General features: G+C 36.3%; 1 protein-coding gene across 4 annotated transcripts in view; it reads left to right on the top strand.

Moving 5' to 3' along the window:
• The first annotated feature begins 2843 nt into the window (after positions 1 to 2843).
• Positions 2844 to 12771, top strand: part of LIMA1 (LIM domain and actin binding 1) — a 64082-nt gene continuing 54154 nt past the window's right edge. For all 4 annotated transcript variants that reach the window (XM_026679978.2, XM_026679979.2, XM_026679980.2 and 1 more), the window contains exon 1: positions 2844 to 2911. The gene's annotated coding sequence lies outside the window, so the exon portion shown is untranslated. The remainder of the gene's footprint in view (positions 2912 to 12771) is intronic.

A 12771-nucleotide genomic window follows, 5' to 3' on the forward strand; every position in this document is an offset into this window, starting at 1 on the left:
TCAACGCAGCTGTCTACCAGGAGATTTTGGAGCACTTCATGCTTCCTTCCACAGACAAGCTTTATGGGGATGCTGACTTCATTTTCCAGCAGGACTTGGCACCTGCCCACACTGCCAAAAGCACCAAAACCTGGTTCAATGACCGTGGGATTACTGTGCTTGATCGGCCAGCAAACTCGCCTGACCTGAACCCCATAGAGAATCTATGGGGCATTGCCAAGAGAAAGATGAGAGACATGAGACCGAACAATGCAGAAGAGCTGAAGGCCACTATTGAAGCATCCTGGCCTTCCATAATACCTCAGCAGTGCCACAGGCTGATAGCTTCCATTTCATGCCGCATTGAGGCAGTAATTGCTGCAAAAGGGGCCCAAACCAAGTACTGGGTACATATGCATGCTTATACTTTTCAGAGGTCCGCTATTGTTCTATGTACAATCCCTGTTTTATTGATTGCATGTAATATTCTAATTTTCTGAGATTGTGGATTTGGGGCTTTCATGAGCTGTAAGCCATACTCATCACAATTATGACAAATCACGGCTTGAACCATCTTGCTTTGCATGGAATGAGTCTATCTCATATATCAGTTTCACCTTTTAAGTTGCATTACTGAAATAAATGAACTTTTGCATGATATTCTAATTTTTTGAGTTTTACCTGTATGTTCACAAGAATCTTCAGAAATGCCTTAGAAAATATACTAAATTCAGAAGAGTATTAGAATTTTAATATTCTAGTATTAGAATATCAGCACTCTGGTTATTAATAAGTTAGAAGATTGGAGGAACTGATAGAATATTTACAGAAAAATAGAAGCAACAGAAGAAAAATCAGTAAATATTCTGGCCAAGCTATACCAGCAAATCTGGAGAAAAAACATAGTAGCCAAAAGATTGGAAGATGATTGCCTACATTCAAATACCAAAGAAAGGACATTTGACACAAAATATAAACTGTCATACAATATTCTTAATTTTACATACCACATTATCCCAGGAAGATTAAAACCTTATATAGAAAGAAAGATGCCTGATCAGAGCTCAAACCAACAACATAGATGCCAATGTTCAAGGTGGCTTAGAGCTGGGGAACAATATATATTATTGCTGATGCATACTGGACAATTGAGAATGCCAAAAATGTCAAAAAAAAAAAATTAGCATGTGCTTCACTGATTATAGGAGGACCTTTGATTGTATCAATCTTATTCAAAACTGCACTTAGAAAAATAAGAATCCTAGAACATTTCATTGGCTCATGGAAAACCCGTACACAGGTCAGGAAATTATAGTCCAGACAAAACAGCAAAACAGACTGGCTCCGAATTGGCAAAGGAATGAGACAAGGCTTTCTAGTCTCCCTTATATATAAACAAAGCATTATATATATGAACAACAAAACAAGGAGTTGGATGGGAGGAAGATGAGTGTGATTTTAAAACTGCAGGAACAATATCAATAACCTATGCTATGTGATGACATTACTCTGATAATAACAACAAGCACAGAAACCAGCATTAGAGCTGACAATGAAAATACTGGTGGGTAGCTATTTGCCTTTAGGATTCACTATCAACAGTAAAAAAAAAACTAGCAGTCAAGAATAAACCACAGACTAACATTTGGAATAGTAGCAGTGAAAGCCTTGGAAAAGGCACAGTATTCAGTTTCCATGGTTGTTTATATAAAAATCAAAATTATATAGGGAATAGCTTTCCCATAACACTCTATGAAAACAAAAATTGGACTTTGAAGGAACAAAACAGAAACACTATAGAATTTTTAAAATTTTGCTCTTGGAGAAGATTTTTGGAAAATCCTGATTAGCCGATTAAAATTTACAAAATGGATCAGAACAAATCAATCCTCATTCAAGGCACAAATAACCAAACTCAGACTGCAGTATATTTTGGAAACATGATGTGAAGACTTTTCTTGAAATATTTATATTACCAGGAAGGGTGAAAGAAAAAGAGGAAGACCAGCAGTGGGAGGACTTGATTATAGCAGTAATTTGTTGCTACAAATACTGCACTATTATAATAGTTTAAGGACAAAAACTAATCCTTTACATTGTGCTCTGGTGAAATGTGAATTCTAAAAGGCAAATGAAATTCATTTTTAGACTTCCCAATATTGAAAAGCAACAGTCACATATAACAAAATTCAGTACTCAGAGTCTCCTTTTTAATATGCATTCTTTTTTATTGTCTTGTAAAATATATTTGTTCCCAACTTATGGACAATAGGTTGCATGGAAAACTGTACTTATGAAAATGTGAAGGGTTGAATTATTTGCATTTTTAGTGCAGATTTGAGACCATCTCCAAGAATACCTACTAGCTGTGCTTGTTATCACATGCTCATTTATGGCTAACTTGTCCATAGTTTGCTCAATCACTCATCTACTGAGCCATAAACTAACTACATTGGCTGGGTTTGGTAGACTAAGGTGTGGTTGGCTTGGCTAGTTTAATTCCGTGTGCTGTGACATCGCATGAGGGAAAAATAAACTGTAGCCCATATTGGAAAAGCCATTGCTCATTTGAGCAAGAAACGCTCCCACCATATATTTCTCACGATAAATTAGTGTTCGCTAAAATTATGCTGATCCCCATTCAAAGATGGGAATACTGCATCTTTTTGTTGCTTTCTCTTTTATTGAAATAGAACGCATTAGAGTGAGAGAAAAAACCACAAGTCGAGCATGCGCTAAAGAATTAAAAGCGTTCAGGTTTAGAAAATGACGGGGCGGGGCCAAAAGGCGAGCATAGGCGGCTCAGATTCCGGGTGGGCGTGGTTATCTCTCTTCTTTTCTTGGCGCCGGAGGTACCAATTGCCGCAGCAGAAGCAGCAGGTGTGCGCAGCTAAGAGGTTTGGGGAGCGGCCGCCGCCGTTGAGAAGCCGAGGTAGCTGGAAAGAAATTATGTTTGGCTTATCTTGCTGGCATTTGTGACGCACATTTTATTTCACTGAGACGCTGTAATCTTGCTTTTGCACAAATGTAATTCGTATCACTAGGATTAAGGTGCCTCTATGCGTATGATGTGTATGATACCGTATATCCGTTCTAAGGAATGGGAAGCTGTTCTCCCGTAGTTACTATCCGTCTCTGCAATAGTTACATTAATTAATAGTGAAATGCCAAGCACTCTCCTTCCTTTTATCCCTCCCGTCCTTTGGATGGGAGAAGAAAGAGCTGAGCAACTATTAAAGGCTTGAATGTTTTAATTCGGGGGCGGAGAGGGGGCTTTGTGGGAGACTGTTAAAAGAAAGTAGTTTGTTGAACGGACCTAGTTGTCTGCAACGAACTGCCTATTGGTGTTCTCTTGCTGTTCAAATGCTTTGAATAAACAAATAGGTAAGTAATAGGAGTTCAGCAGATTAAACAGCAAGGGGCCCGGAAGCTCAGTTTGAAGGCAGATATATCTTACTCTCTGTGTGGGTCGTATTTCTGGCCTACAACATTACTTTTCTGGTTTTTATGTTGTAAGGAACTAGACTTTTCCCCCCCCCGTTAACTCTTTATAATTTCCTAGACATTTTTATACTGAAAAACTTTAGGTGGAGGCAGTAATAATGGGTTTGCCACTCTTTCCATATTGTGTACACAGTTGATCTTGCCTTTGCTTAGCAGTTTGAGAACACTAGATGTAGTTCATTTTCTCAGTATTAAACTATTTGGTGCTCAATATGCTGCAAATGTCTATATCGTGTTTTGAGTCTTTAAGAGCTTGAATCTGTTGGGACAAGCGGTTACTTAATTTTATGAAAGGCAACTTATCTGGATGTCTTTCAGCATTTTTCCCCCAGAATTCATTAGAATCTCAAGTAATCTGGACATTAGGGCAACTTTCCCCAACTTATTGCTCTCCAGATGTGTTGGCATTGTCTTCCATATTACCAAGTATGCTGGCTGTGATCCATAGGAGGACTTGCCCCAATACAATTGCAAGGATATTGTACAAGGATATTCTACTGAGAAAAATTGCCCAAGAAATGTCTGTAGTATCTGTTATGTAGGCTTAATAGGGTGCAAGGTTGTTGACCTATTGCTTCTAGTGCTGCCCTTAGTGAAGTGATGATTGTTTCTCTCTTTAGCTGATAGTAATAAAAAGTTCTACTTTCTATATACCATCAATATAATATTCTTTACAGATAATCAGAGTTGGAAGGGACTTTGTAGATACTTGCAAGGGAAACAACTTAGTAAAAATCTTTCTTCAGCCCAATATTGTTTGTTTTTATTTATTGGATTTGTTAAGGCAGCCCAACTACATTAAAACTGTAAAATGCAATCTAATAAAAATTACCATGATGTTTGAAAAATTGTAGTATTGGTTAAAGGTGTAAATCCTGCTTATTCCAGGATTGACTAATTCTTAACCAAAGGGAGCTGAGAAAAGGGTATATAAAAAGAACTGTTTGGAGGTCTGTCTATGGCTTGTTAAGGCTCAAGGTGTACCTTTAAAATCTAAAAATTTCTTCTGACTGAGTTATGTCCTTGACTCACCTTTCTCCCTGAACATTGGAATACTCTCTAGGCTACAAATGCAGGAATTGCTAATACCTGGAATGGATTTTTTGTTGTTGTTCATAAAGGAAAAATATGCAGAATAATTGTTAATTGATAGTCAAAATACAGAGGGCTACCTGTGACCTTAAAATCTTCAATCATAATATTTACATTAATACACATTGTATTAATACAAATACATACACTAACCTAAGTATTGGTTGTGGAAAAAGTTACAGTATACTTCGGTAAGAGTGTTCTAGTTTGCATTCACACTTCACATGAAGCTATAATATGCTTTGCTCTGATTACATGATGGGTAAACCGAACAATTAAGAATTATGTTTGAATCGGGCTACTATGGATTTTTCCACAAACTCTGGGTAATCCTTCTCCACCCACCCTTTGGTCAATTGAGTTTAATGTTCCAAACCTGAGATTTATTATTCCAAATTTCAAAATTGTCTGTTACATAAGCTTTTTTCTTTGTTAGTTAGAAACTGATGTTTCCTTCATTATATCTTGATCGCACAATGCTAATTTATGGTTTACATTAACCATTGTTTGTAAACATACTGCAGTAGTGTGGGTCACATATTGTGCAAGTTGCAAAGCATAGTCTGTAAAGTACAAAATGTAGCTTTGTACTATATACTAAGCAAGATCCAAAGAAAACACTTTGGATCTTGCTTAGTATATAGTACAAAGTTACCTTTTGTACTTTATAGACTATACCTTGTAACTAGCACAATATGTGACCCACACTACTGTAGTTGCAATGTATGTCATTTTCTTCATATATTACATTAAACCATAGTTGGTTAACATGCTTTTAATAACTATAAATTGTACCGCATGTCCTAAGCTCTAAACCATGAACTGGTTTTATAAGTCATGATGCCTGAATTCAAAATGGTGAGCTACTTGTTAATTGATAGTCAAAATACAGAGGGCTACCTGTGACCTTAAAATCTGTGACCTAAAAACTATCTCATTGCTTAGCAAGAAATGTCAACTTGAGCTCCATATCATAATCATTTTAAAATTGTTGTGAAAGCAACCTGTCCAGAAAACAAGTTTATGGACCAATCACCAAAATTATCTCTAGTTAGGAAAGGATTTAAGCCTATTAGTGGCAGAAGCAGGTAATTGTACTATTGCAGATGTCTCTAATTTATGCCATAAATATTGCTGCTGAAAACAAGAAACTCTTTTATTAAGGGTGTTAAATGACCTCCTTGTATCCAAACATGAATCTGCAGATTCATTAGTGATTTGTTATCAGCTGTTTTGCCAAAATTTTAATAGTAAATGTCTTTTAACTCTCTTTTGATTTAGTTCCATTAAATGTTCTATTATCTGGAATAGGATATTTTGGAGAAACACATGTATTATTGTGTACTGCACAGCCACTAGAAACAGTCTCAGGAAGGAGGAAGTCATAAAAAGTGCTACATGGCTTATATCTCAGTTTCCTAAACCTTGGACTTTCTGGGAGAGTTGGGCATTTATAACTAGCATTTCCAAGGTACGTGTGGAATGCTGGGAAAAAGAAGCCTAATAAATCGACAGGGCACTGGATTTAAAAAGACTGGTTTAAATTACGCTAACTTTATTAGGTGTACCACTGAAGTGGTCTGGTAGTATAGTTTTTTTAAAGTCTAGGTTTAAAAAAAAACATACCAAGTATGTACTAGTTGAGAATTGTTTTTGTGTAAGGGCAAGTCTGATGTTGGTTTTCACCACCTTGTTTTTCCTTTTGGAATGATTGCCCTGGAGTAATCATAGATGAATTAAAGCAGACAGTTAGTAAGCCATAGTTATAGTATTAGGCCATTTGGTGTATCACTTTTAATTGACCATTCCGATATACCAGGTAGCTATTTTGGGTGAATTTTCTTTTTTTTATCTAGTACCTTAAAAATATATTTTTCATAGCTATTGAATTGATCTTTAAACTGTCATACTTTTACTATTTTTACTAAAAAAGACATTTTACTCTTTTTAAGAAGTGATTTTTGATAGAGTTGTGGTCATCATTGCATAATTTATGATGGAATACTTCAGTTCATCAAGATCTCTTAGAATGTTAATATACTGTGATAGAATTTTATATTTGAGTTGGATATCCTAGGGAATGAATGGCCTTTAAAATTATTGGAAGACTTGGTACATTTTCAGTTTAACTCACAAAAGCCTGGACTTCTATAAAGATTTTATGGTAAGAAAAGGAAAGCATTCAGGAAAAGACCTTTACTAGGCACCCTGAGTGAATTTCTGAGGGAAATATATTATGGGAATATAGCTTTGTAAGCTGCCAGTTAACCTCTTATTGTTAGATTTGTACAGTATTTTAGTCATTTATATGTATTTCAATAAAATATTCCTGAAAATAGTTCCTTAAGAGATAAGAAAAGTGGATGTTGAGAAAAAAATAGCTAAGAAAGAGATGGTAATAAATTAAAAATGATTCTGAAGCCATTATTATAGTAATGCATGTTCTGTTTTATTTCAAAACTGATTGATTTTGGCTTAATGTTTTATGTCAACATATTATGGTGGTGGTTCATAAAGCATAGACTGTAAGTACTGTATATGGACTCATTCATGATTTATTCAGTATTTTATGATTAAATGAACTATGATCTACTGTAGTTGGCATATCCAGGCTCAATATTTTATTAATATGCCAATTACAATAGTTCATAATTCATTTAATGAGTAATGATTAATTACAAGATGAGTGATGTAACTTTTAACTATCACTTGTTAAAAAGTTTTAATTATTTTTATTTATGTGGTCTTGAATAAAGAGTAGAACTTAAAGCTATTGAATTCTTGTCTGCTACATTTTATCATTGTGACTCTTCACTAAAGTTGTTTTATATAATTGCTGCATAACATTTCATTGTTCATATTCTTTCTTGTTTCAAAGTCTTCCTTAATTTATCTTCATTCTAGAGCACAAGATGAAATTTGTACAATGAAAATACACACACACACACACACACACACACACACACAGAGGTTTTTTTTTTTCATTCTGACTATAGATTTAGTATTCTTTGAAGTCTGTGTCTGTCTTGTTGGGTTGTAGAACCAAACCAGACAGTTGTAGAGGTGCAGATGACAGACTCAATAATTCCTCTGTAGAATTGAATCAGCAGCTCCTTGCGCTGTTTGAGCTTTCTGAGTTGGCACAGAAAGAATATTCTTAGTTGTGCTTTTTTGATGACATTTTTGATGTTAGGTGTCCATTTTAGGTCTTGTGATATGATAGAACCTAGAAATTTGAAGGTCTCTACTGTTGATACTTTGTTGTCTAGTATTGCAAGAGGTGGTAGTATGGGAGGGTTTCTTCTAAAGTCTACCACCATTTCTACGGTTTTGAGTATGTTCAGTTCCAGATTGTTCCGGTTGCACCACGAAGCAAGTTATACAACCTCCGTCTATATGCGGATCCCTTGGAATATTCTGTATAAGTTCCTCTCTTATCCAGGAATGAATAACTTTGAAGAAGAGTAACATGACAGTTTCGTTATCTCTTTCAGGAGCTAACAGAGTTCTCCATAACCATAACAGGGTTTCTTTTACACCTCTCTGTGCTTTCAGATACCAACCTTGCTACAACATACAATATTGCCAGGTTCTGCCAGCAGTACTTAAAATATGTCAGAAGGTGATAAGCCAGTTTTAATAAGCATCTAGTTTATTTTAAAGTGATTTCTATTGTGATAGATTTAGTTTGTCATGCTTTTTTACTCCTATCCCTGTTTTTAGTCCTTATTAGATTTTTAAAATAATTGTTTCTATGTTTTTAGTTTTTGATATGATTTCTTTATTCTAATGTAATCTCTTATGATTTTTAATTATTTGCATCTTGCACATCTTTAGCCACAAAAGTTTGATTTGATTGATCTGAGGTCTTCTAAGGAAGAATAATTGTACTTTAAAATTCTCTGTCTGCATATTTACTTAGCAAACCCTACAAAAGCAACAAGTTGTAGTCTTAAAGAGAAAGGTCAATCAGTAAATCTTTAATCATTGAAACAACAGCAGAATCTGAGAGAAATCTTTTGATGTACTCATTATATCATATCCTTCCTAACCAGGCTGCATTTTGGCCATGGTACACTTTAATTTTTATCTGATAGTTGTACATTTCCCAGTGTCACTTTTAGTATTGGCGGCCATACAAATTTGATGAATACATTAATGAAATTTATACATTTCAAAATTATTAAAGGGTATTGCCTGGACGTAGCGCTTTTATCCTCTTACTGTACTGAGGGTTTAGCAATAGGTTAACCCCTGGTTGGATTGAATTTTATAGAAAGTGGTTGTAGAACTTGATCCTGTGATCTGATCCAGCATAGCTATCTGTGCAATGGATGTGCCTGTTGTTACATCTGTACACTCTTGGTGTCTCTGGCCTCATGCTTTCATAACTATTTTGGAATTATAGTTATATAATGTATGTTACTAAATTTCATGTAAATGGTTGGATTCTTGCAGTCTATAACACAACAGATCTGATGTAATATCTGTTAACACACTAGCAGGATACCTGTGCTTTGCTACGAAACTGTGTGATTGGGCAAGATGCTCCGGAGTATAAGACGCACCTTAGCTTTTGGGGAGGAAAATAAGGGGAAAAAATTCTGCCTCTGCCTACCAGCATCCTTCGGTATTCATCTGGCTAGTGTCCTGAAAGTGTGTGAGAGTTGAGGGCTGTTTGGAAACTGAAACAGTATTTGCTCTGTGAGCAAGAAGGAGACAGCAAGGAGCCTGGGCGTGGCTTAGCTCAACTGTTCTGTACTAAAGCTGCTTGGTGCTCTGACATGAAAACTGAAAGTGAAACTCCTCTGCTTGTGTTTTGCTTGTATTTGGCAACTGGCATGTGGAACAGATTTCTTTTCAGGCGGGGAGGGGGAGTAGAACTTAGCATCAGAGCGTGTTAATAATAATGTACGAAATACTAATGCTCTGATGGTCATTTTGAAAAATCTTTTCTTAGCAAGCACCTAGAAGCCAAGAGGAACATACGTGCCAAATTTCAAGTTTGTAGGCTTTACGGTTCTGGAGATTTTGTGATGATGCGTGAGTGGTATTTCGCTTTTAGATATATATAGATTATAGAATAACTAATGATTCTTGTCATGCAGATTAAAATCTTTGTTCTTTAGACAAAAGTACAAGCATGCATGAAAAGGGTGTTTGTACAGTGCACTATTGGGGCCGGATAGACACATTGTACTGTACTTGGTTCTTTAGGCTTAGATGTTGTAGAGGAAATCTTGTTAAAATAAATAGCAAAGAGCTTTTGCCAGGCATATGATTTTACAGAGAAAACTGGACTTGGCTCAGAGAGAGGGAGGATTGGCTACTTAACTTGCCAAATTTCATGCAGAGCTGCTTTCTTTATTATCTTGTTTTCTTAACTGTTTTAATAAGAGTGCATTTTGCCATAGAAGCTGGTTAAAATAGCTTAGATTCAGTGAAGTGACAAAATTTGGTGACTATTCTAACAGCATTTCAGTAAAACATGCTATTCACTTTTGTGTTTAGTTCTGAGGACACTGGCAATCAGTTGCTTAAAACTTTCTGTGCTTGATTTCAAGAAAGAAACCCAAATTTTGAACCACTGCCTTGTCATGTTTTCCATCAGGATTTCTAAAAATTACATTGGGATCATAAAACCTACCCATTCTGAAGTTTCAGTTTCAGTGGTGAAAGGTACAACCAACTTAGTTAGATGTTTGCTTTACGGATGAATGTTCCCATGTAAACATTAACTACACAAAACACTTAATGTCCTGAACCAATCCTGGGAGTGCCTTGATAAGAGTTTGAGATGGAGAGCCACTCATTTAGTTTGCATTTGCAAATACTGTTCTGTAGGAACAATTATGACTTTGAAGCCTCATCAGCTCTATGTTTATGAAAAGGTGGGAAGGTCTACTCCTGCACAGGAAACATGCGTATTACCCTTACTATAGCTGCTCCACCTGTAGCAATCATGTGCTCTTCGATTGGCTGTAATGGCTCTTTTAAGACATTACATCTTCGTTTTCGGTAACAGCAGAACAGCTTAGATTCTTTCCGATGCTGATGAGTTTCCAAACAAATAGTCTGGCTTAATTATCTGATAACTTGATGTTATGCCAACAGCTGTGGTTGGCATCTTCAGAGGTGAAAGTGAGCTGCCAAGAAGCGTTCTAGAGAGCAGATCAATTTCAGCTCTGAAGAAGCCAGCCACAGTTGCTGGCAAAACATTGGAATATCATTTTGATGTTGGCCAGGAAAGCCTACATCTATAAATTAGCTGCTGCTGTGATTCAAATGAAATTGGTGTGAACCTGGTTTGGAGCATCAGCACTAGATCTTTGAGGAGAGCAGTTTCCCATTGGCAGAAACAGCTCTTTGACTTTCTATCCTCGCTCTACCTGATAAACTATTTTTAATGTTATATTTCTACCCATTAGTTTTCTAAAATTAAAGAGAGAAACAGCTTGCCACTGTCCCTGACAATTACCAGGGTTCTTCCTTTTTAAGCTTAGTGGAATGGAAATGGCTCTGGGGAACAGCCTTTCAACATCTCTGAAAATGCACATTTTCGTCAAAAATTAATCACTACTGTACCTTCCTTCATTCTTGCCTTTCAGTAACTTGTTTGATGAAAAGGTACAAGAACTTTGGCACCATTGAAAGTTTACACAATTTCGATGCCTTTACTAAAAGTGTTGTCCTTGTGGATACATATTTTTTCCTTATAATCAACATGTGAATTATTTTGGTGCAGATTTATGTTAGTTAAGGAAGGAGGTGGCATTCCTGGGTAATATTTCAGTAGGTACTGGTAATTTTTGATTTTGCTGGCCACCATAGAATTTGATATGAAACCCTGGGTGGTATGTGCAGAACATGGTATAAAAATAAAACCTAAAGCTGAAAGACAATAATTGAAATATGTCCCACAGAAATCCATATTTAAAAACAATCAGTTCTCGTGTTGGCATCTACATTGCTCTTAACTATTAAAATTTTGCATTTGCGGTGGTACTCTGTAGCAAAAGGTGTTTAAAATCAGAAGGATGCATAAATCAGTAGGGCTGTGCAAGATTCAAAAATTATTTGGAAGAAATGCTCCAGCCGTTGTGTGAATGATAATACCTGTCTTCAAGTTGTAAAGCAACCTGTTTGTTTTTTTCCAGGCTTCTTTGTGACCTTGCAGAAAAGTACTGCATCATTAACCCGTACAATTGACCCAACGGATTCCCTAAAGCAAGGGTAGCTTTCTTTCAGATTCCTATGGAAGCCAGAAAAAAGGCAGGCTGGCTTAATTAATAGCTATACTTACATAAGGACTGAAGTATTTTTTGTGAATCATTCTGAAGCATGCTCAGCCCTATAAATTAACATTGAAAGGAAGAAATTTGTGCTTTAAATATTGAGTTAATGTGTGACTTTGACACTTCACCTTTATAAAGTGTATATGAAATAGCCCTCTTAATAGCAGGTAAGGCAAGAGGGACCAAGGGAGTGCTGGTAAACAAACACTTCCTGGGATCTGCTCAGCTTTGTTTTAGAACAACATGTGCAGCTATTCGGATCTAAAGCAAAAAGTCCTTTGGAAAGGTTGTGGGCACACTTATTCTAGAAGTTGTCATTGCTTTAAAGAAGCCACCTCTTTTCTTGGCTTACCTGGTAGCCTCAGGATTCCTGGAAAATGTGTATCTGAATTGAGGAGGAAATGAGAGTATGTGATAATTTGTTGCATGCTGTGTGGACATCCTTAACTCAAAACCATATTGCTGTGGGAAATGCAGAGTTACCACCCAAACTTAGGAAAAAATGTGTTCTTATGGAAGCATTCAGAGTGCACCTATACCCTCTTTGAAAGACATTTCTTGCCTGCTGTATCTTTCCAAGTTCTCCTACCTCAGTTCAAAGATGAGAGGTGCTTTATATCTTGCGAAGTAGTAGTAATCCTACCAATAGAGACTTTATACCTGATGTATTTTGCAAATGGCCCCCTCAGTCACACACATAAATTACAAATCTGTTACTGTTACTATTTAGCAGATACTCCAAAATCCCACCACCTCTGCAACTTTAGGATGCCAATTTTATTTCTTCTCTTGTGACTGCTTATGGAGTCGGATCTGCATTCCAGAGTGCTTTTCTTCTGTTTTTCTGTTTCATTGGAGAGACTAAGTGTTTGCCATGCATCCTGCGCGGCAGCTCACATTT

The sequence above is a fragment of the Notechis scutatus genome, chromosome 2, assembly GCF_049901735.1.
Source record: "Notechis scutatus isolate UNSWTSFEM ecotype Mainland chromosome 2, rNotScu1.2, whole genome shotgun sequence".
NCBI lineage: Eukaryota > Metazoa > Chordata > Lepidosauria > Squamata > Elapidae > Notechis > Notechis scutatus.